We start from the raw sequence: 22,624 nt of genomic DNA, 5'->3' as shown, positions 1-22,624 counted from the left end.
TCAGTAATGTCTTTTGAAGAGCAAAAGTTTTTGATTTTGATGAAGTCCAAGTTATTGATTTGTTTATGGATTGTGCTTTTATTCATTTATTTTTTTTCTGGATTGTGCTTTTAATGTCATATCTAGTAATCTTTGGCTAAACCAAGGTCGCAAAGATTTTCCTCGTGTATTTTCTTCTAGAAGTTTTGTACTTTTATTTTCTCACTGAATTGCCTTTGCTCCTTTATCAAAAATTAGTTTTCCCTATATGTACAACTTTATTTGGGGACTCTCTAGTCTGTTTGCTGATCAATTTGTCTATCTTTATTCCAAGACCATGCTGTTTTGATGACTGTAGCCTTATAATGTCTTAAAGTTGTTGTGGTCCTCCAACATTGTTCTTCTTTTCAAAGTTGTTTTGAGTATTTAGGTCCTTTTTCAATTTCTATATGAATTTTAGAGTCAGCTGATAATTTTACACACACACAAAAAAGTGTGTGCTCTGGTTTGGTTAGGATAGAGTAGAATCTATTGCTTAATTTGAGGATAATGACAGGTTAACATTATCAGGTCATTTGACCTGTGAACAAGGTATATCTCTCCATCTGTTTATGAGTTATTTAATTTCTTTCAAAATGTTTCGTAGTTCTCAGTGTACAGGTTTATAAACTTTTGTCAGACTTACCCTCAAATATTTCATATTTTCCATACTGTTTTAAATATTTAACTTTAGTTTATAATTTTTCATTGCTAGTATATAGAAATACAGTGAATCTGTATGTGTGTATATATATATATATATATATATATATAAATATATATATATACATCTATATGTATGTATCTATAGTTTCTTAGAGTCTGTGCAAACAATAGAAAAGATCAATGAAGCTAAGAGCTTATTCTTTGAAAACATAAAGAAAATTGATAAACTTCTAGCCAAACTCATCAAGAAAAAAAGGAGGGTCCAGATCAATAAAATCAGAAATTAAAAAGGAGAAGTTTCAAGCAATACCACAAAAACATAGAAGATCATAGGATTAATACAGTTATAAGTTCAGTTAAGTAGCCCAGTCGTGTCCAACTCTTTGAGACCCCATGAACTGCAGCACACCAAGCTTCCCTGTCCATCACCCACTCCTGGAGCTTGCTCCAACTTGTGTCCATCCAGTCAGTGATGCCATCCAACTATCTCATCTTCTGTCATCCCCTTCACTCTGCATAGAAGTTAAATAAGCAGGGTGACACTATACAGCCTTGATGTACTCCTTTCCCAATTTTGAACCAGTCCATTGTTCCATGTCCAGTTCTAACTGTTGCTTCTTGACCTGTATACAGATTTCTCAGGAGGCAGATAAGGTGGTCTGGTATTCCCATATCTTGAAGAATTTTCCTTGGTTTGTTGTGATCCACATGGTCAAAGGCTTTAGCATAGTCAATGAAGCAGAAGGAGACATTTTCTGGAATTCTCTTGCTTTTTGTATGATCCAATGGATGTTGGCAATTTGATCTCTGGTTCCTCTGCCTTTTCTCAATCCAGTTTGTGCATCTGGAAGCTCTCGGTTCACACACTGTTGAAGCCTAGCTTGAAGGATTTTGAGCATTACTTTGCTAGCATATGAAATGAGTGCAATTGTGCATTAGTCTGCACATTCTTTGGCATTGCCCTTCTTTGGGATTGGAATAAAAACTGACCTTTTCCAGTACTGTGGCCACTGCTGAGTTTTCCAAATTTGCTGGCATATTGAGTGCAGCATTTTCACAACATCATCTTTTAGGATTTGAAATAGCTCTACTGGAATCCCATCACCTCCACTAGCTTTGTTGGTAGTGAGGCTTCCTAAGGCCCACTTGACTTTGCACTCCAGGATGTCTGGCTTTAGGTGAGTGATCACACCATCGTGGTTATCTGGGTCATGAAGCTCTTTTTTGTGTAGTTCTTCTGTGTATTCTTGGCACCTCTTCTTAATGTCTTCTGCTTCTGTTAGGTCCATACCATTTCTGTCCTTAATTGTGTCCATCTTTGCATGAGATATTCCCTTGGTATCTCTAATTTTTTTTGAAGAGATCTCTAATCTTTCCCATTCTATTGTTTTCCTCTATTTCTTTGCATTGATCACTGAGGAAGGTTTTCTTATCTCTCCTTGCTATTTTTTGGAACTCTGCATTCAGGTAGATAAAGGTTTCCTTTTCTCCTTTGCCTTTCACTTCTCTTCTTTCCTCAGCTATTTGTAAGGCCTCCTCAGACAACCATTTTGCCTCTTTGCATTTCTTTTTCTTGGGGATGATTTTGATCACGGCCTCCTGTACAATGTTACGAACCTACATCCATAGGTCTTCAGGCACTCCATCAGATCTAATCCCTTGAATCTATTTGTCACTTCCACTGTATAATCACATAGAGATTTGATTTAGGTCATACCTGAATGGTCTAGTGGTTTTCCCCACTTTCTTCAATTTAAGTCTGAATTTGGCAATAAGGAGTTCATGATCTGAGCCACAGTCAGCTCCTGGTCTTGTTTTTGCTGATTGTATAGAGCTTCTCCATCTTTGGCTGCAAAGAATATAATCAGTCTGATTTCGGTGTTGACCATCTGGTGGTGTCCATGTGTTGAGTCTTCTCTTGTGTTGTTGGAAGAGGGTGTTTGCTATGACCAGTGCTTTCTCTTAGCAAAACTCTATTAGCCTTTGCCCTGCTTCATTTTGTACTCCAAGGCCAAAACCTGTAGGGATCTCTTGACCCTACTTTTGTGTTCCAGTCCCCTATGATGAAAAGGACATCTTTTTTGGCATTAGTTTTAGTAGGTCTTCATAGAAACATTCAACTTTAGCTTCTTTGGCCTTAGTAGTTGGGGTATTGGATTACTGTGATAAAATTATATGTCAACAAAATGGACAAGAAGAAATAAGCAAATTTCTAAAAATACACAACCTCCCGAGACTGAACTAGGATGAATTAGAAAATATGATCACAAATAACCAATAATGAATTTTTTATATTTATTTACTTATTTGAGTATTTAATTATTTGGGGGGGGGGGTCTTATTTGTGGCCTGGGGGCTTAGTTGCTCTGCAGTATGTGGGATCTTAGTTCCCTGACCAGTAATTGAACCAGTGTCCCCTGCACTGCAAGGCAGATTCTTAGCCACTGGACCACCAGGTAAGTCCCACAATAATGAAATAGAATCAGGAAAACAAACAAACAACCAGGAAACAGAAGCCCAGGGCCAGGCGGCTTCATAGGTGATCCTCCATACATTAGAAAGCATCTTTCCTTCTCAAGTTATTTCCAAAAAATTGCATAGGAAGGAATGCTTCTGAGCTCATTCTACAAGGCCAACATTACACTGATACCAAACTAGACAAAGATATTACCAAAAAAGAAAATTACATAGATGCAGAAATCCTCAACAAAACACTAGCAAACTAAATTCAAAAATACATGAGAAGAATCATACACTGTAATCAAAGGTAATTTATCCCATGGATGCAAGGATGTTTTCATATCTAACAATTAATGTGATATGCCACATTAGCAAACTAGAGAATAAAAATCATATGATCACCTCAATAGATCTAGAAAAAGGTTTTGACAAAATTCAGCAAAAATTTATGATTTAACAAAGCCCCAACACAGTGGGTATAGACAGAACATATCTCAACATAATAAAAGCCGTATATGTCAAACCCACAGCTACCATCATACTCAGATGAAAGTGTTTCCTCTAAGATCAGGAACAAGACAAGGATGCCCAGTCTCACTACTTTTCTTCAACATAAAGTTGAAAGTCCTAGCCACAGCAATCAGATGAGAAAAAGAAAGAAAATGAATCCAAATTGGAAATAAAGATGTAAAACTATTACTGCTTACAGATGACATGATACTATACATGGAAAATCTTAAAGATGCCACCAAAAAGGGGTCATCAATGAAATCAGTAGTTTCAGGATACAACATTAATATACAGAGATCAGTTATATTTTATATTCTAACAGCAAGCTATCAGAAAGAGAAATTGAGAAATCAATCCTATTTACAATTTACATCAAAAGGAATAAAATTGCATAGGAATAAATCTAAGGAGATAAAACACTTATATTCAGAAAACTAAAAGACACTAATGAAAGAAATTTGGAAGACAACACAAACAGATGGAAAGGTACACTGTGTTCATGGATTGGAAGAATTAATATTGTTGAAATGCCCATTCTACCAAGCACTCTACAGATTCAGTGCAATACTTATCAAAATACCAATGGCAATTTTCATAGAACTAAAATAATCCTAAAATTTTTATGGAAACATGAAAGACCCCAAACAGCCAAACAATCTTGAGAAAGAACAAAGCTGGAGGAACCATGTGCCCTGATTTCAAACTATACTACAAAGCTACAGTAATCAAAAGAGTATAATACCAGCACAAAAAGAGACACATAGATCAATGCAGCAAAATAGAGAGCCCAGAAACAAAGCCATACTTTTATGGGCAATTAAGCTTTGACATAGGAGGCAAGAGTATGCAGTGAAGAAAAGATAACCTCTTCTATAAATGGTGTTAGGAAAACTGGATGGCTACATGCAAAAGAATCAAATTGAAGCACCTTTTATTACACTATATTAAAAAAGATAAACTCAAAATGGATTAAGGGGCAGAAATATCCCCTAGAGAAGGGAAAGTATTCTGGCCTGGAGAATTCCATGGACTGTTTAAATTCCATGGATTAAAGACTTAAGTATAAGACCTGAAAACAGAAAACTTCTACAAGTACACATAGGCAGAATGCTCCTTGACATAGGTCTTTAGTAGTAATTTTTTTGGGGTATGTCTCCTCAAGCAAGGGTAACAAAAGCAAAAAGAAACAAATGAGGTCACATCAAACTAAAAAAGCTTTTGCACAGTGACGGAAACTATCAACAAAATGAAAAGGCTGCCTACTGACTGGGAGAAGATATTTGCAAACAATATATCCAATAAGGGGTTAATATTCCAAAATATACAAAGACTTTATACAACTGAATAGCAAAAAAGCAAGCAATGCAATTGAAAAGCAGGCAGAGGATTTGAATAGACATTTTTCCAATGAAGACATGCAAATGGACAAGAGACACATGGAAAGATGCTCATCTCTGATCATCAGAGAAATACAAATCAAAACCATAACCAGATACCACCTCACACCTGTCAGAATGCCTATGATCAAAAAGACAACAAATATCAGTGTGGGTGAGAATGTGAAGAAAAGGGACCCTCCTACATGTTGATGGGGGTGTCAGTTTGTTCAAGTGTGACAGAGAAGTGCATGGAGGCTCCTTTAAAAATTAGAATATGATCCAGGAATTCTACTCCTCGGTATTTATCTAAAGAAAAAGAATGCTAATTCGAAAAGGTATATGCACCCTTGTGTTTATTGCAGCATTATTTACAATAGTCAAGTTAGGGAAGCCACTCAGGTGGTCATCAATAGATGAATGGATAAAAAACGTGTGGTGTGTATGTGGGTGTTTGTGATGGAATATTACTCAGCCATAAAAAAAAGAATGAAAACTTGCCATTTGCCACAGTATGGAAGGACCTTGGGGATATTTTGCCAAGTAAAATAAGGCAGACAGAGGAAAAACAAATATTGTATGATTTTTCTTATATGTGGAATCTAAACAATAAATGACCAAACATAACAAAACTGAAGCAGAGTTATAGACACAGAGAACAAGCAAGTGGTTGCCAGAGCAGGGGAGGTGGGCAGAGGAGAGAAAGAGTTGAGGGAGATTAAGAGGTACAAATTTCTGGTTGCAAAATAAATGAGTTGCAGTATGAAATGCAGGGGTTTCCCAAGGTGGCTCAGCAGTAAGCAATCTTCCTGCCAGTTCAGGAGACCCAGGTTTGATCCCTGGACCGGAAAGATCCCCTGAAGAAGGAAATGGCCACCCACGCCAATATTCTTGCCTGAAAAATCCCACAGACGGAGGAGCCTGGTGGGCTACAGTCCATGAGGTCACAAAGAGTTGGACATGACTTAGTGACTAAACAACAACAATGGAATGCAGTGTGTTGGGAATATAGTCAATAACTATGTAGTATCTTTGTATGGTGACAGATCGTAACTAGACTTATCATGGTGATCAGTTTGAAATGTATAGAAACATCGATCACTATTTTGTGATAACAGGAACTAACATAGTGCTGTAGGTCAATTGTATTTCAAAAACAAACAGCCTCATAGGAAAAGTGATCAGGTTTGTGGTTACCCAAGGTGGGCGGGGAAGGGGGATTGGATGAAGGTGGTCAAAAGGTAAAAACTTCCAGTTATAAGACAAATAAGTACTAGAGATGTAATGTACAACATGAGAAACATGTTAACCCTACTGTACATTATATAATGAAAGTTCTTAAGAATAAATCCTAAGAGTTCTTATCACAAGGAAATTTGTTTTCTATTTTTTTTTTCTTTTTTGCCTTCTGTACTCATTATTCTCGTAGTCTTTGCATCAAGTTATATAGCAATGATAGCAGATTTCCTTTTAAAGTTTAGTATTAAATATTAAGCATCTTTCCCCACTTTAATTTTACATTACTCTGCCAAGAAAAAAATTAAAACTCCAGTTATCTGAAGCCCGGACACACTTCCATGATTAGCCAGGCTATGTAAAAGTTGGTGGCTTTGTTCTTCCTGCTTTGTGAGCAGGCCCAGGCCCTAGAAAGATGGGACCAGGTTATAAGTGTTTTTGAAAAGAATGCTACTAAAATGGATGGCCTGTTACAAGCCAGATTACAAAGTCAGGACAGAGGTGATGGAGGGACAGTTTCTTCCAGAAACGGAACTTCTGAAGAGTCCCAGTCCATCTCTTTTCCCCAGAATGGTGGGAGGAGGGGTCAGAGCTCACCGTGAGCTTCACAGCCCCATCTGTGGGAGGCGACAGCAGGTGCCTGGCTGAGGGGGCGGCCAGGGGCAGGATGGCCACGCCTGCCCTCCCCCACCTTTCTCAGCGAGGAAATGGAGAGTTTATTGCCCAGTGAGTGTGAAGTGGGCTGAAGCTTGGTCGGTACTGAATTCTCTGAGGTTTCTTCTAGAAACAGACAACTCAGACTCTTCCTCTCACTTCAGCAAAGAAGTTATTTTAAAAGCACTTGGGAATTTCCTCCTGCACCCTTGGGGGGCAGCTCAGAGGAGAGAGTCATCAGTACAGCCCCCTTCCAGGCCATATCGGAATTCCTGAGGGTTGGAGACACCACAGAAGTGGATGAAGGCAGCTTCCACTACCAGGACATGGAAGATCTGATGAGACTGGAAGCATATGTCGAATTTTCCAGGGAAGAAGCGCTCGGGAATGTGTGCGGCACAGAGGCCGGCTATGGTGATGTACATCAGAGACATGAGGAAGAACCAGCTGTCTGGCCCACCATGGACCTTGATGAAGTCCTCTGTGATTGTGAACTGCATGGCAGGCACGACACCACTCAAGCTAAGCCCCAGGAACATGCCTGCTCTTGTCTGCCAGTGCTTAGGAGTGGGGAGCCGGTCCCACTGTGCCACGATGATGGAAGAGATGCCCGGAACACAGACGATGGATGCAGATGAGCTGTGGCTGTGGGCAGCAGTAGAAGGAGTAGCAGAGCCAGGGGCCAAAGCTCCCCATAATCAGTAGGGTAATCCCTGCATAATCCAGTTCTGAGAAAGTCCGAGAGACTTTCTCAGAATGATAGCAGTGTAAAAGAGCCGGGAGAAGCTGAGGCAGAGTACCGCTCCCAGGAGGAACATCCCAAACACCACCTTCTCCTGAAGTGGGGGCCATGAAGTTCATGTTTGGTCTGAGCGTGGTCAGGATTCCCAGAAAGAGAAACAGCACAAAGCCAAGCAGGAGGATCAAGATGTTGCCAGTCTCTGTGTAGATGCAGAAGATGCTCTTGAAGCAGGCCCGGAAGGAGGGCATGGGCGGCCAGTGGCCATGCAGCAGGTAGCCGTTGTCCTTCAGCCAGGCTGGGAGCATGTCGTATGGGATGACCGTCTAGCACTCCTCCCAGACCTCATATACAAACTCCTCCTTCTTCTCCATGGCATGGTGGGCCTGCAGGGGCCCACACCTCCGCCCCCTCCTCCTGATGCCCTGGGTATGCCTGCTCCGCTTCAGCTTTGGTTGGGTTGCTGATTGTCCACTTGCCCCTTTTCTCTACCAGGGCTCCAAGCTCCACCAGCTCTACTGTGTCAGCTGCCCTGTTGCCGGCAGGAGCCCCGTTGCCCTGGGCCGCCAAGGGTCCCTTGTGAGACAACATCTGACTGGTACCTCAGGGCCCTCCGGCTTCAGCTTGGGGAAAGGGTGGGGTCTCTCAGCCCCAAGGGGCAGAGAGCTCCCTGTGGTGGGAGACAAGCAGGCAGAAGGCTTTACTGGGGGGCATGCACCCAGCGCTACATCCTCCGTCGCTGGAGGCAGCCTGTGGCTGAGCCTTTTTTCTATTTCTTTAATTGTATGTCTGTATGAGACATAAGAGATGTGGGTTCGATTCCTGGGTGGGGAAAATCCCCTGGAGGAAGGCATGGCAACCCACTCCAGTATTCTTGCCTGGAGAATCCCATGGACAGAGGAGCCTGGTGGGCTACAGTCCACAGGGTTGCAGAGAGTCAGACACGACTGAAGCGACTTAGCACACACACACATGAGATGATGGTGTTCACTAAACTTACCGTGATGATCATTTCATGGTCATAGAAATCAGATCAGTCCACTGCACCCCCTAAGCCAGACCATGCTGTAAATCTGGCTCTTGTTTCTTTGGAGAATCTGCTCTCTCCCTCTGGAATGTCCACACATCACCCCAAAATATCCAGGCCCAAGCACCCTCACAACCGTTTCATTCTACATGCCACTGGCTCTTCTACGTGCACTGTGAGGGCAGAACGTTCACCTTTCTGTAGTTCTAGCAAGTGTGTTTTCCTTATTTCTTTAGATAGTTCTTCTGCTGTGTGTTTCATCCTGACACTTCTGTTTCCTGGAACTGAATTGTTGCCCACACTCAGCCCACTCCCCTTCTGGCTCTTCTCCTCTGTTCTGCCTCCAAGTGCCCCTGTCTGATCCCCCAGTGCTCTGATCAATTCTTCAGCCAACACCATCCTGTTTTGGGGCCTGTCTGTTCACTCTTGCTGGCTAATATCCAGCTACCTCTCATGGTTTCTTGCTCTTATTCCACACTGTGAAGGACCACGCTTGAGTTTTCAGGTATATTTCCTTCCTCACACTTATATGGCCTTGAGACCCAGAAGGGTCCCCCGTCCTGTCCACTCCCAGTTCAGGGAACAAGATCAGGGCAGGCAGACCCCTCCCAGGGTGACCCAGCCTCGGCCTCCTGGCCTCTTCCAACACAGCGGTCAGTGCAGGGGGCAGGCTCCACTACTGGGCATCCCCCAGGATGGGCAGGTGAAAGAGGAAAGAGGCGTTAGTGTCGCAGACCTGGGCCCCAGGCGCCCTGCCAGAAGGATTCTGGGGTGACTTGGTTCTGGACCAAGGCCATGTTCTCCACACAATGGGGGGTTCATTTGGTTCTGTCGCCACTGAGTAAAAGGTGTTTGTGGGACAGTCGGAGGTTCTACAGGGCATGGCCCTTGTGCAATGACCCTGGAGGGCACTATCGATGGCATGTAGTCTTGGGGGCAGGGCAGCAGCATAAGCACCCACTGGCCTCCCTGCCCACGCCTCCCCAGGTCCCCGTGGGCACCCAGCAAATGCCCTCAGGAGGAACAGTTGTGTCCACAGGGCCCGGGCCTTCAGGACACAGGGGTCAGCCTGTGTGACACCACGCAGCCCCCGTGGCCCTGGCCTCTCCCAGGGCGACACCCACTCCTGGCTGCAGCGGGGCCTGGGCTGGGTCACAGAAAGGGGCTTGATCCCCCCTGGTCCTGACTTGCTGTTGTGTCAGAAAACTCAAGGAAGCAGGAGACCAACGAGGAGACCACAGGCTGCTGTGTCAGATGTCCTGTATGAGGAAGGAGCAAACCTCCCCTTGAATGGACCTGGAATTGCTCACGAGGTCTGCCCTCATCTCTGCATGGCGCTCCCTCCTGGGAGTGAATCCAGCTGCTTTAGGAGAACAGAGCGTGAAGTACTCCCTAGAAGTCTGCTGCGGAGCTGGGCGGTGGCCCGGTTTTCCTATGAAAGTAATGAATTCGATCACAGGAGACGCTGTTGGGAATTAAAGAAAAGCAAGCGTTTTTGTAAGTCGCGAACACAAACCGGGCCTGCAGCCAGCGAGTCTTGGTCCTGTTGGCTTGTTACATATCAGAGAAATAATTCCATATCACACTGGAAATGTGTTAATGCACTTACATTCCTCACATCACACTTTTCACACCTGCTCCTTGTGAACTCCCAAAATTGCCTGGATTTGCTCTGGAAGCAAGCGTCTCCAACCCAGGCTGAGGAGCCTCAGGCCCCTCACGGGGCAAGTCAGCAGAGTAAGGGACTCTCAGGTGGGGGCAATTCCGGGGAGAGAGGGAGGCGCCTGGCACTGGGTGAGGCCCCAAGAGGAACATGTCCGCAGAGCTGGACAGAGTGACCACACATCCTCACAGCTGGACAGAGTGACCACATGTCCTCACAGCTGGACAGAATGGCCTCACGTCCCCACAGCTGGACGGAGTGACCACACGTCCTCACAGCTGGACAGAGTGACCACACGTCCTCACATATGGACGGAATGGCCTCATGTCCTCACAGCTGGACGGAGTGACCTCATGTCCTCACAGCTGGACAGAGTGGCCTCATGTCCTCACAGCTGGATGGAGTGACCACATGTCCTCATAGCTGGACGGAGTGGCCTCATGTCCTTACAGCTGGACAGAGTGACCACACGTCCCCACAGCTGGACAGAGTGGCCTCACGTCCTCACAGCTGGACGGAGTGGCCTCATGTCCTCACAGCTGTAGAGTGAACACATGTCCTCACAGCTGGACAGAGTGGCCTCATGTCCTCACAGCTGGATGTAGTGACCACACGTCTTCACAGCTGGATGGAGTGACCACATGTCCTCACAGCTGGACAGAGTGACCACACGTCCTCACAGCTGGACAGAGTGGCCTCACGTCCTCACAGCTGGACAGAGTGGCCTCATGTCCTCACAGCTGGATGGAATGGCCTCATGTCCTCACATCTGGATGGAGTGACGACACATCCTCACAGCTGGACAGAGAGGCCTCATGTCCTCACAGCTGGATGGAGTGGCCTTATGTCCTCACATCTGGATGGAGTGATGACACGTCCTCACAGCTGGACAGAGAGGCCTCATGTCCTCACAGCTGGATGGAGTGGCCTCACATCCTCACAGCTGGATGGAGTGGCCTGGCTGCTCTGCTGGGCGCACCAGGGGACAGAGGCAGTGGAGGAAGGGGGAGGGTCCAATGCTCTGGTGCTGCTGGTGACCCAACTGTGGTGCTCCAGGGACTATGACCTGGGGGGACGATGCACCTCAGCCTTGGAGGAACCGCTGTTCCCAAAGGATTTGGGGGGCTACCCTGGAGGAGGAAATTCACGCCCTGATTGCCCCCTCATGCAGCAGCAGCAGGGAGGGCTTCTCCAGCCAGTCCGTCTCCCAGAGCAGACCTGAGAAGGCTCCACAGGCCACCAGCCACTAGAGAGGCCTGGGCTGGTCAGAGGGGCAGAAGCCCTGGTGTCAGGACAGTCTCAGCTGGGCTCCGTTCCTCACTCATTTGTTTAAACTTCTCCCCCATCCCTTTCTCACAGGCACCCTAGTGCCTCCCCACCAATACCTCCTCCCCCCCACCATCTCCCCCTCTCACCATCTCCCCCCTGCCCCCTGCCCGCACCATCTCACCCCCACCACCTAAGGGTCCTGAGCTGCCCCTCGGTGTTTCAGCTGAGCCCAGCTGGCACCCTCACCAACCAACCTGGCCAAGAGCCAAAAACAAAAGCAGTGACAGAGAATCCAAAGAGGAGAGTCAGTGAAAATGAATTTATTTCACCCCATGACATTGACTCTGGGAGCCAAGAAACGGTATGCCAGAGTCTATTCAGTCCAGAAAGCAGGTTCTCAGCCATCTGGGCAGGGCCTCCAGGACTCTGAGGGTGCAGCTCAAATTATTCAAACCCTGATGCTCAGACAACTAGTGTCCATTTATTGATAAATATGCCTCCAAAGTCCTGTGTATGTGTGTGTGTGAGATTTAAAGGAGGTCATTTAGAGAAAAGTCCCCATATTTTCTGATGGATAATCGTGGTTTGCAAGAAAAAGAAATTTGCAAATTTCACCCTTGAGATGACAGTAGTTTATATGTTCCTGGCTTTGGAATCACTGTGAAATTTAAATAAAACAGTAAAACCATTGCTCTTTCCAGGCATTTAAAATTCAGAAAGAAAATCATTATAAATTTGGAAGCAACAAGTGAAGGTGAATCCAAGTGGAAGGCTAGTGTCTAGTGATCAACCTAGTGGATGGGAACAACAGCTCCCACCTTGCCCACTTCCTGCAGCCCCCCAGGATCCACTCCATGGGAGAAAGGGGAACACCCCTGCTTCCTGGTTAGGGGCACTGGCCTGGCAGGTCCTCCCCCAGGGAGCCTAGCAACCAGGCACTGTAGCTGTAGGCGCTCCCTTGCAGTCCCCTTCAAAGGACAGAAGCAAGTCTGTGAGCAAAATACATTCTTGGTTTGGTTTCTAGAACTTTCCAAGCAGATGCTGAGTCTATTAACAATAAACACATCCCTCTAGTTTGGAAGGCATGACTGGAAAATGCTGTAGAATTATTTTGGCTTAGGAATTTAGAATTTAATTTCAGTCCCAGATGTTAAGACATGTCTAGAGTTATTTTCCCCATGACATTAAAAAAAATATGTGCTTTCTATTACAAAATTGAAAATGCACAGAAATATTGAAAAATTAAGCAGTGAAATCCAGGTACCATCATGCCAGCCTCTGTCTCTGTCTCTGAATGTCTTTCTCCCGATATTTGAAAGGAATTTGCAATGCCTCAATCCTGCTACCCAAATGTATCACTATGAATCTCCTTTTCTCCTAAGAACAAGGGTATCCTTTTACAAAACCACAAGAGGGTCATCATAGCTCAGAAGCATATAAGCTCGTGCAGCCCTTGCTCCACGTTCCCCTTCCAGGGTTACTCTGAGCATATCACTTGTAGCCACATTTCTGGGTCCACTCATCACATAGTCTCATGTTTCCTGGTCTCCTTCAGTTTGGAGCAGTTCTCTTGATGTTTCCTCCAGAGCAGTGGCTCTCTAAAGTTTTATTTTTAGTTTCTATACTTTAAAATCCACTCTTTGTGATGTTCAATTCTGAGTTTTGACAAATGCACCATTGTGCAAGATTCGAACCAGAACGTCATTCCTGAAAACTCCTTCCTGCTGCCTCTTCCAGTCTAGCTCCTCCCCTGCTCTCAGTGCACAGAACCTACCAATCTGTGCTCCACCGTACGGTTCTGTCTCTGCCAGAAAGTCACCTACAGAAACACAAAAGACCCCGAATAGCCGAAGCAATCTTGAGAAAGAGAAATGGAGCTGGAGAAATCAGGGTCTCTGACTTCAGACTATACTAGAAAGCTACATTCATCAAAACTGTATGGTACTGGCACAAAAACAGAAATACAGATCAACAGAACAGGACAGGAAGTCCAGAGATAAATCCATGCACCTAGGGTCACCTAATCTATGACAAAGGAGGCCAAAATATATGATGGAGAAAAGATAGTCTCTTTTTAATAAGTGGTGCCAGGAAAATGACAGCTACATGCAAATAAGTGAAGCTGGAACACTCCCTAATGCCACACATAAAAATAAACTCAAAATAAATTAAAGACCTAAATGTAGGACCTGATACTATAAAATTCTTAGAGAAAAATGTAGGCAGAACACACTGACATAAATCACAGCAAGATCTTTTTTAATCCACTGCCTACAGTAAAGGAAATAAAAACAAAAATAAACAAATGGGACCTAATTAAACTTAAAAGCGTTTGCACAGCAAAGGAAACCACAAACAAAACAAAAAGACAACCCATGGGTTGGGAGAAAATATTTGCAAATGAGGCAACCAACAAGGGGTTAATCTCCAAAATATACAAACAGTTCATGCAGCTCAATATAAAATAAATAAATAAATAAACAACCCAATTAAAAAGTGGGAAGAAAGTCTAAATAGACATTTCTCCATAGAAGACATACAGATGGCCAATAAACACATGAAAAGATGTTCAACAAAGCTAATTACTAGAGAAGTGCAAATGCAAACTGAAACTACAATGACATATCACCTCACACCAGTCAGAAAGGCCATCATCAAAAAAATCTACAAACAATACATGCTGAAGGATGTGTAGAGAAAAGAGAACCCTCTTACACTGATGGTGGGAATGCATTTTGGTACAGCCACTAAGGAGGATGATATGGAAGTTCCTCAGAAAGCTAAAAATTGAGCTACCATATGATCTGGCAATCCCATTCCTGGGCATATACCCAGAGGAAACTCTAATTTTAAAAGATGCATGCACCCCAGTGTTCATTGCAGCAATATTTACAACAGCCAGGACATGGAAGCAACTTAATGGTCCGTCAACAGAAGAATGGATAAAGATGTGATACATATATACAATGGATTATTACCCAGCCATTAAAAGGAATGAAATTGCACCATTTGCAGCAACATAGATGGACCTAGCGAGTGTCATACTGAAGGAAGTAAGTCAGGCAGAGAAAGACAAATGCATATGACATCACTTATATGTGGAATCTTTAAAAAAGGGTACAAATGGACTTATTCACAAAAGAGAAATAGAGTTACAGATGTAGGAAACAAACATGGTTAGCAGGGGATTGGGGGGGTGGGATACATTTGGAGGTTGGGATTGACATATACACAGTACATAAACTAGTAAGAACCTACTGTACAGCGCAAGGAACTCAACTCAATACTCTGTAATGACCTATACGGGAAGAGAATCTAAAAAAGAGAGGATATATGTATATGGATAACTGATTCAGTTTGTTGTACACCTGAGACTAAAACAGCGTTGTAAATCAACTATACTGCACTAGAAAAAAAGAGCGCTGTCTACAGGCAGACCTCAGAGATACTGTGGGTTTGGTTCTGTGCTTACCTGCATGCTCAGTAGCTTCAGCTCTTTGCGACCCCATGGACTGTAGCCCTCCAGGCTCCTCCATCCATGGGATTCTCCAAGCAAGAATATTGCCATGTTTTCCTCCAGGGAATCTTCCTGACCCAGGAATCAAACCGGTGTCTCCTGCATGGCAGGATTCTGTACCCACTGAGCCATCTGGGAAGCCCTGGGTTTGGTTCCAGACCACAGCAATAAAACAAAAATTGCGGTGAAGTGAGACACCAATTCTTTGGTTTCTTGGTGCATATAAAGTTAGATTTATACCATACTGTAGTTTATTGCGCAGTTGTGCAATTTAATTGTGCAATTAAACCCAGCAGGACCCTAAAGGCCCTTTGCAGGAACAGGCCCCTCACCATATCCCCTGCTTCTTGTTTAGAAAAGACTTAGCCTCTTAGACCTCCCTTGAGTTCCGAAGAGCAAATTTAATCAGAGAAGTGAGAAAATGCAGAAACAAAGGAAAACAGTCAAGCTAGACAGAAAAAAAAAAAAATAGTAGTGTAATCATTAAACTAAGTCAAGGGCCTTTAGTTCCTCCTCAAGGACTGTAGATAATTGTTATTATTGTTGTTCAGTTGCTAGTCGTGTCTGACTCTATGTGACCCTGTGGATTGCAGCACCCCAGGCTTCCCTCTCCCTCACTGTCTCCTGGAGTTTGCCCAAGTTCATGTCCACTGAGTTGATGATGCCATCCAACCATCTAATCCTCCATTGCCCCTTCTCCTTTTGCCTTCAATCTTTCCCAACATCAGGGTCTTTTCCAATGAGTCAGTTGGCTGTTCGCATCAGACGGCCAAAGTATTGGAGCTTCATCTTCAACATCAGTCCCTCCAATGAGTATTCAGAGTTGATTCCTTTGGGATATAGAATATAGATAATATTCTCAGCCATATTCTCGAACTGTTTTGCATATATTGAGACCCCCACCCCGCCCAAGGTGGGAGAATTTAACTTTGTGCTGCCCACCAGCCTGCAGCCCTCAGATGGCTGGAACCAGAAGGCCGATGATGTTGACTTCCCCTCACCTCACAACCAGCAGACCAGAGGAACGGCCACAAGCTGATCACACACCCCAAGACCCTCTCCCCACACTGCCTTTAAAAGCTTCCCCAGGAACCATCAGGGAGTTTGGGTCTTTAGATTGAGCTGCCTGTCCTCAGGGCCTGACCCCACACCGGGCACCTTGCACTTAATGCTCCCCTCTCCCCTCACCCCCCACCACCCGGGCCCACAAGTGGGCCTTGCTGAGTAGCTGGTGAGCAGACCTGAGTTTGGTTCAATGACATGATCTCTAAAAAGCAGCCTACATACTATTATAACACATAGCGTTAGTCACTATGTATTAACAGTCGTGTCTGACACTTTGCAATCCCTTGGATTGTATAGCTCCCCAGGCTCCTCTGTTTATGAAATTCTCCAGGCAAGAATACTGGAGTGGGTTGCCATTTCTTTCTCCAGGAAATCTGCCTGATCCAGGGATCGAACCCAGATCTCCTGCATTGCAGACAGATTCTTTACCATCTGAGACACCAGGGAAGTCCACAATCTGTATGAAATAAATACATTATTGCTAAAAATGCAAAGCTTATCTGACGGCACAATTTCTTTCTTAAAAAAAAACATTGTCTGGGAAGTGGGGTGAAGACGAGTACAGTGAAGGGAGGTGTGGAGCCAAACAACAAGTGACCTCAAAAGGTTTCTTTCTCAGCTTGAAACCTCTGAGAGCCATCAGAGCTGCTGTACTTGTTCACAGTTTGATCTTTCGATTCTGACCAGTCTGTTCCAACATTCACCCCCGAAGGACAGTGGGTCGTTTCTAGCCTTTGGTCATACGAATGAAGATGCTACAAGCATCCACATGCGGGCTTTGTGTGCAGGTAAGTTTTCACTTTTTTAGGGGAAATGCCCAAGGCATGATTTTGGGCACACAGTAGGTATAGTTTCAATTTTTAAAGAAATTATGGGCGGATGTCTGGAGTGGACCTCGGAGGTCTCTGGCTCCATCTGAGAGACTCTTGGAGCATCATTGACTCCACTTTGCTTTTCCTTTCACAACCTGATTGTTCCATATGGTTAAAACGCAGACATTGAAGCCAAAGAAGACAAAAAGAATTCACATTCAAAACTTATTTGTGTGTTTTGGTCCCTGATGCAGCGGGGATGGTAGCTCAAGGAGGACACGGGAGGGGAGCGATCTGGGTGGAGAGCTACTTCCAGAGTGGGTGGTACACCCGGGCACAGATGAATGCTGGGCAGCAGGGCAGTCAGTCCAGCTCGGTGACCCTCCCCCAGTCCCACACCCTGAGAGCCCACGTGATTAGTTTGACATTCTGCCATGCAGTGTTTACATCACAGAATCAGGGAAATGCCCCCTTCAGACTTGTCTCCCAGAGAACAGATTGTCAAGCAGTGACCTGTGTACCACTACTATGAATGTTCCCCTGGGCCACGCAGGCCCTTGTCTTGGGGATCCAATCACCCCAGGGGAGGTTGCCAGGCCACAGTGCCCTGGCCACCAGGGGGCAGCCAGCAAGGCTCCTGGGAGAATCACTGTCCAGGCTGCACTGGGATTAGTTTACTTTTCAGGTAAAAAGTTTTTCAGTTCAGTTCAGTCGCTCAGTCATGTCCGACTCTTTGCGACCCCATGGACTGCAGCACACCAGGCTTCCCTGTCCATCACCAACTCCCAGAGCTTACTCAAACTCACATCCATCGAGTCAGTGATGCCATTCAACCATCTCATCCTCTGTCGTCCCCTTCTCCTCCTGCCTTCAATCTTTCCCAGCATCAGGGTCTTTTCCAATGAGTCAGTTCTTTGTATTAGGTGCCCAAAGTGTTGGAGTTTCAGCTTCAGCATCAGTCTTTCCAATGAATATTCAGGACTGATTTCCTTTAGGATGGACTGGTTGGATCTTCTTGCAGTCCAAGGGACTCTCAAGAGTCTTCTCCAACACCACAGTTCAAAAGCATCAATTCTTTGGTGCTCATCTTTCTTTATAATCCAAATTTCACATCCATGCATAACTATTGGAAAAACCATAACTTTGACTAGACAGACCTTTGTTGGCAAAGTAGTGTCTCTGTTTTCTAATACGCTGTCTAGGTTGGTCATAGCTTTTCTTCCAAGGAGCAAGTATCTTTTAATTTCATGACTGCAGTCACCATCTGCAGTGATTTGGAGCCCCCAAAAATAAAGTCTGTCACTGTTTCCATTGTTTCCCCATCTATTTGCCATGAAGTGATGGCACCAGATGCCATGATCTTGGTTTTCTGGATGTTGAATTTTAAATCAACTTTTTGACTCTCCTCTTTCACTTTCATCAAAAGGCTCTTTAGTTCTTCTTCGCTTTCTGCCGTAAGGGTGGTGTCATCTGCATAAAAAGTTTTTATGTGCCCTTTATATGGCAAAATGTAGGGCTTCCTTGGTGACTCAGACGGTAAAGAATCTACCTGCAATGCAGGAGACCCGGGTTTGATCCCTGCATTGGGAGATCCCTGGAGATGAGAATGGCAACCCACTCCAGTATTCTTGCCTGGAGAATCCCATGGACAGAGGAGCCTGGTGGGCTGCAGGCTACAGTCCATGGAGTCACAAAGAGTTGGATACGACTGAGCGACTAACACTTTCACTTTCATATATAGCATAAACCTTGCCATCCTGGCCACTTTTGAGAGCACAGCTCAGTTGCATGAAGCACATTCGCCCAGCGGTAGACCACCTGCAGGGCCTTTTCATCTCCCGAACTGAAACTCTACCCCCGAAACACTGACTCCCTGGCCCCTCCCTGGCCCCTGGTCCCCGGCCCCATCATCTACCTTCTGTCTCTATGGATCCAACTCCTCCAGGGACCTCAGGTAAGGGAATTACCCAGTGTTTGTCCTTTTGTGTTTGGCTTATGTCACTGAGCGCAGTGTCCTCAAAGTTCACCCGTGTGGTAGCACCTGTCAATGTCCCCCCTTCCTGAGGCCGAACAGTATTCCATCATGTGGGTCACGCTCTATTCATCCATCATCCATCAGTGCGCACTGGTCAATCTTTGTTTCACTATCTTTTCGTGATAAAGTAACACAGGTACTTAGGGTTTTAAATGTTCAGGTAAAACAGAAGACATAGAATGAAAGATAGTCTTCCAACTAGGCAGCCCTCCAACCCTCAGAGCAAGACTAAGACCCAGGTGGAAACCAGCTCCAGCGTCCTGTCCTCCCAGCTCCTCTCCATGGCCGTAAAGGCCCAGCCAGTGTCCCTTGCGGACTCACCAAGGTTTGTGTCCTGGCCCCGGTGCTGTCACAGCCGACCTTGCGGGGAACGCTGGGGCCCCCACAGGCTAAAGACTCAGGACTGTGGCCCCACCAGAGGAGAAGTGTGCAGTGGGGAGGGGCGGGCAGTGGGGGGCTCCCGGGGACAGGGCCCTTTCAGATGCTGCTCTCTGGGCCAGCTTTGGCAGCCGGTGTTTCCTGGAGGATTATCTGCTTCACCCTTTGTTTGTCTTGGATTGAGAGGCTCCTTTCATTTCCTCTGCTGCTCTCCTTATTTCCTGTTCTCTTCTTAAAATTCTGTGTTTGTTTCTCTTTCTATTATTCTTGATGGAATTATCTAGTGTTTTTATCTATTTTATCGGTTTTTTTCTCTCAAAGATCTGCTTGTGGGTTTATTATTCTATTACTTTTCTATTTCAATTACTCCATGTTTACTTTTAGTAATTCTTTTCTTCTGGTCTTCTTCTGTTTTAAAATTTGTTTTCTTGCATATCACATTAAAAACCAATTGTATGTCCGCTTGTTTTCACCTAAATATAGATATTTTTAAATATGCTTTTTTAATTTATATTTTATTTTTAACCTTATTTTATATTTTAACCATATCCCATAGGTTCTAGTGTTTTTACTTATATATTATTTTCTAAATAGCCTATCTTTGAGGCTTTATTTCATTTTAGAACCAGTGGCTATTGGAGAGTTTGGGGGGTTTTTTCCTGGTAGGATGTTTTTTCCTATTTCCATTATTAATGCCTAAAAATTTTTTTTGCACTTCAACTAGAGAATGTGATCTCTCAATTTATTGAGGTTTTCTTTGTCTCCTTAAACACCCGAAGGGGAAAATGTACCCTTTTTGTCAGGGTGAGAAATTCTCAGATGAAGCCATTAATCACAAAGACCTGGTGGACCCACTAAAGTCCATTAGACTTTAAACATTAGAGCGCAATGTTCTGTTGCACTTGGTAACGACACCAGAGGGACCTATCAGGTCATGGCTTAGAACTTTGCTGATTTTCACCTCCATTTGCCCCAACTGACAGGAGAGGCCTGAGTCTTCTGTTACTTCTGTGTTTCCTCTGCACCTGCTGCTTTTGTTTTCTGCATTTCGGCACTGTTCTGGATCTGCATCTCCACTTGGGGGCTCTCTGACCAGGTGGGCAGCTCCCTGACCAGTAGGAGGTTCCCTGACCTGTGGGCGGCTCCCTGTCTCCCTGACGGGACCCGGCTACTGTCACCTGTCCGGTCCAACCTTCACCTGTACCTGCAGCTGTGCTTCCTGTAGAAAGATGTTCTCCATACACCCTGAGGAATGTTTTTCTCTTTCGAAAGGTGAACAGGATGAGGGAAGTCAGCAAGGAGGGGGCCCACAGCTGGGGCACCTGAAACCCAGACCTCAACCCAGGGCCTCAGCCCCACCCAACCTGGCACATCTGAGCATCCAGGTTAGCACACTCTCAATCCCCACCATGGGCCGGTGCCTGAAAGAAGTTTTGGAGACCCCCAGCCCCACGAGAATTATATTCACTCCTGGGGCTGCCTGAGCGAGAGAAACAGTCACCTGGGAAGAAAGTCGGCTTAGTTCCCTGCCTGGGAAGGACCACTTCCCCGCCTTCGGGTCTTAGCGCTAGCCCCCTGGCCCGGTGGCCCCACTGGGTCTCACCTGGCCTCACCTGTCCCCACCTGGCCTCATCCGATTCCATCTGGCCTCACCTATTCCCACATGCCCCCTCCCCCAGTCCCAGGCCTATGCCTGTCTGTTCCCACAGCCTCCTGCTGCAGACCAATGGACGCCCTGAGGACAAGCCTTTGCGGGGATTTGGATGATGGTTCCCAAGCCCTGGGCCTTCAGCCTTGGCCTGAGTCCACTCGTGCAAGGAAAGTTCACACTGAGGAGTGGGGAGGGTCTTCTGGCCCATACAGGAGTTCACTTGAATTTTATGCTGGTGAAACAGCCTGTTTGTGGCCTGTCAAATTTATACTGTACATCTACTTTAATTATTAATGGGAAAGGGTGCACGGTCCATAAGTAAAGTGTGTTCACATTAAAAGTAAAGATTAAATGCCTCCTTTCCTGGGGTGCCAGTGCTGGTCCTTTGATGATAAGACTCGCTCCCAGGTGCCAAGGCTGTGCTGACTTGCTTGTTGTTGTTGTTCAGTTGCTAAGTCATGTCCAGCTCTTTGCGACCCCATGGTCTGCTGCATGCCAGCCTTCCCTGTCTTTCATGATCTCCCAGAGTTTGCTCAAGCTCATGTCCATTGTGTCGGTGATGCCATCCAGCCATCTCATCCTCTATCAACCCCTTCTCCTCCGGCCTTCAATCTTTCCCAGCATCAGGGTCTTTTCCAATGAGTTGGCTCTTCGCATCAGGTGGCCCAACTATTGGAGCTTCAGTTTCAACATTAGTCCTTCCAATCAATATTCAAGGTTGATTTCCTTTGAGATTGACTGGTTTGATCTCCTTGCACTCCAAGGGACTCTCAAGACTTCTCCAACACCACAGTTCGAAAGCATCAATTCTTCAGCCTTCTTTATGGTCCAACTCTCACATCCATACATGTCTACTGGAAAAACCATAGTTTTGACTATATGGACCTTTGGTGATAAAGAGATGTCTCTGCTTTTTAATATGCTGTCTAGGTTTGTCATAGCTTTTCTTCCAAGGTGCAAGCTGACTCGCTAGGTACTTGCTAGTCTTTTTTTTTTTGAAAGCTTTAAGGAATGTATCCCTGACCTATTAATGCTCTTTGTTCTGAAAGACATAAAACTGCTGAAACCGGTGCTCCTTGGAGCCGTTCCTCAGAGTTATCTGAGAGGCTGTCGTCCAGGCTATCGTTCTCAGTTTGGCTCAAATAAAACTCTTTTTATTACTATTACAGACAATTTGATTGTTTTCCCCTGGGGAACAAAGTCGACGGCAGGGGGCACCCATGCTGCAATGTGAGGCCCACCCAGCTGTCCTGGCCTGAGGAGGCTTAGCTCAGGTGTGGTAGCAGGTGGGGCCCCGGGGGGTCAGGACACATGTGATCACTGAGCAGAACACATGTTTTCAACAGGCAGAGCATACATGCACCCTGGGCAGAGGCCACGCAGTCTCTTCCTGGAGACTGGACTTTTATGTGAAAACTCACATTGGTACCACCTAGGGGCCACATCTGTTCTAAAGGCTCCACACGCTCCTCGAGACCAGGGCCAGAAGTGTGTGGGCCTCTCAGGAACTCACCTGACATGAGGTGAGGCCGGACCCATGTCCATATG

General features: G+C 45.4%; 1 pseudogene; it reads right to left on the bottom strand.

Moving 5' to 3' along the window:
* Nucleotides 1–7,141: 7,141 nt before the first annotated feature.
* On the bottom strand, nucleotides 7,142–8,250 carry LOC133073997 (adiponectin receptor protein 1-like; annotated as a pseudogene).
* Between the last annotated feature and the right edge of the window lie 14,374 nt (nucleotides 8,251–22,624).

The sequence above is a fragment of the Dama dama genome, chromosome 19, assembly GCF_033118175.1.
Source record: "Dama dama isolate Ldn47 chromosome 19, ASM3311817v1, whole genome shotgun sequence".
Classification (NCBI taxonomy): Eukaryota; Metazoa; Chordata; class Mammalia; order Artiodactyla; family Cervidae; genus Dama; species Dama dama.
Note: the sequence above shows the minus strand (reverse complement) of the source record. Positions and strands in the feature narration are given on the sequence as shown.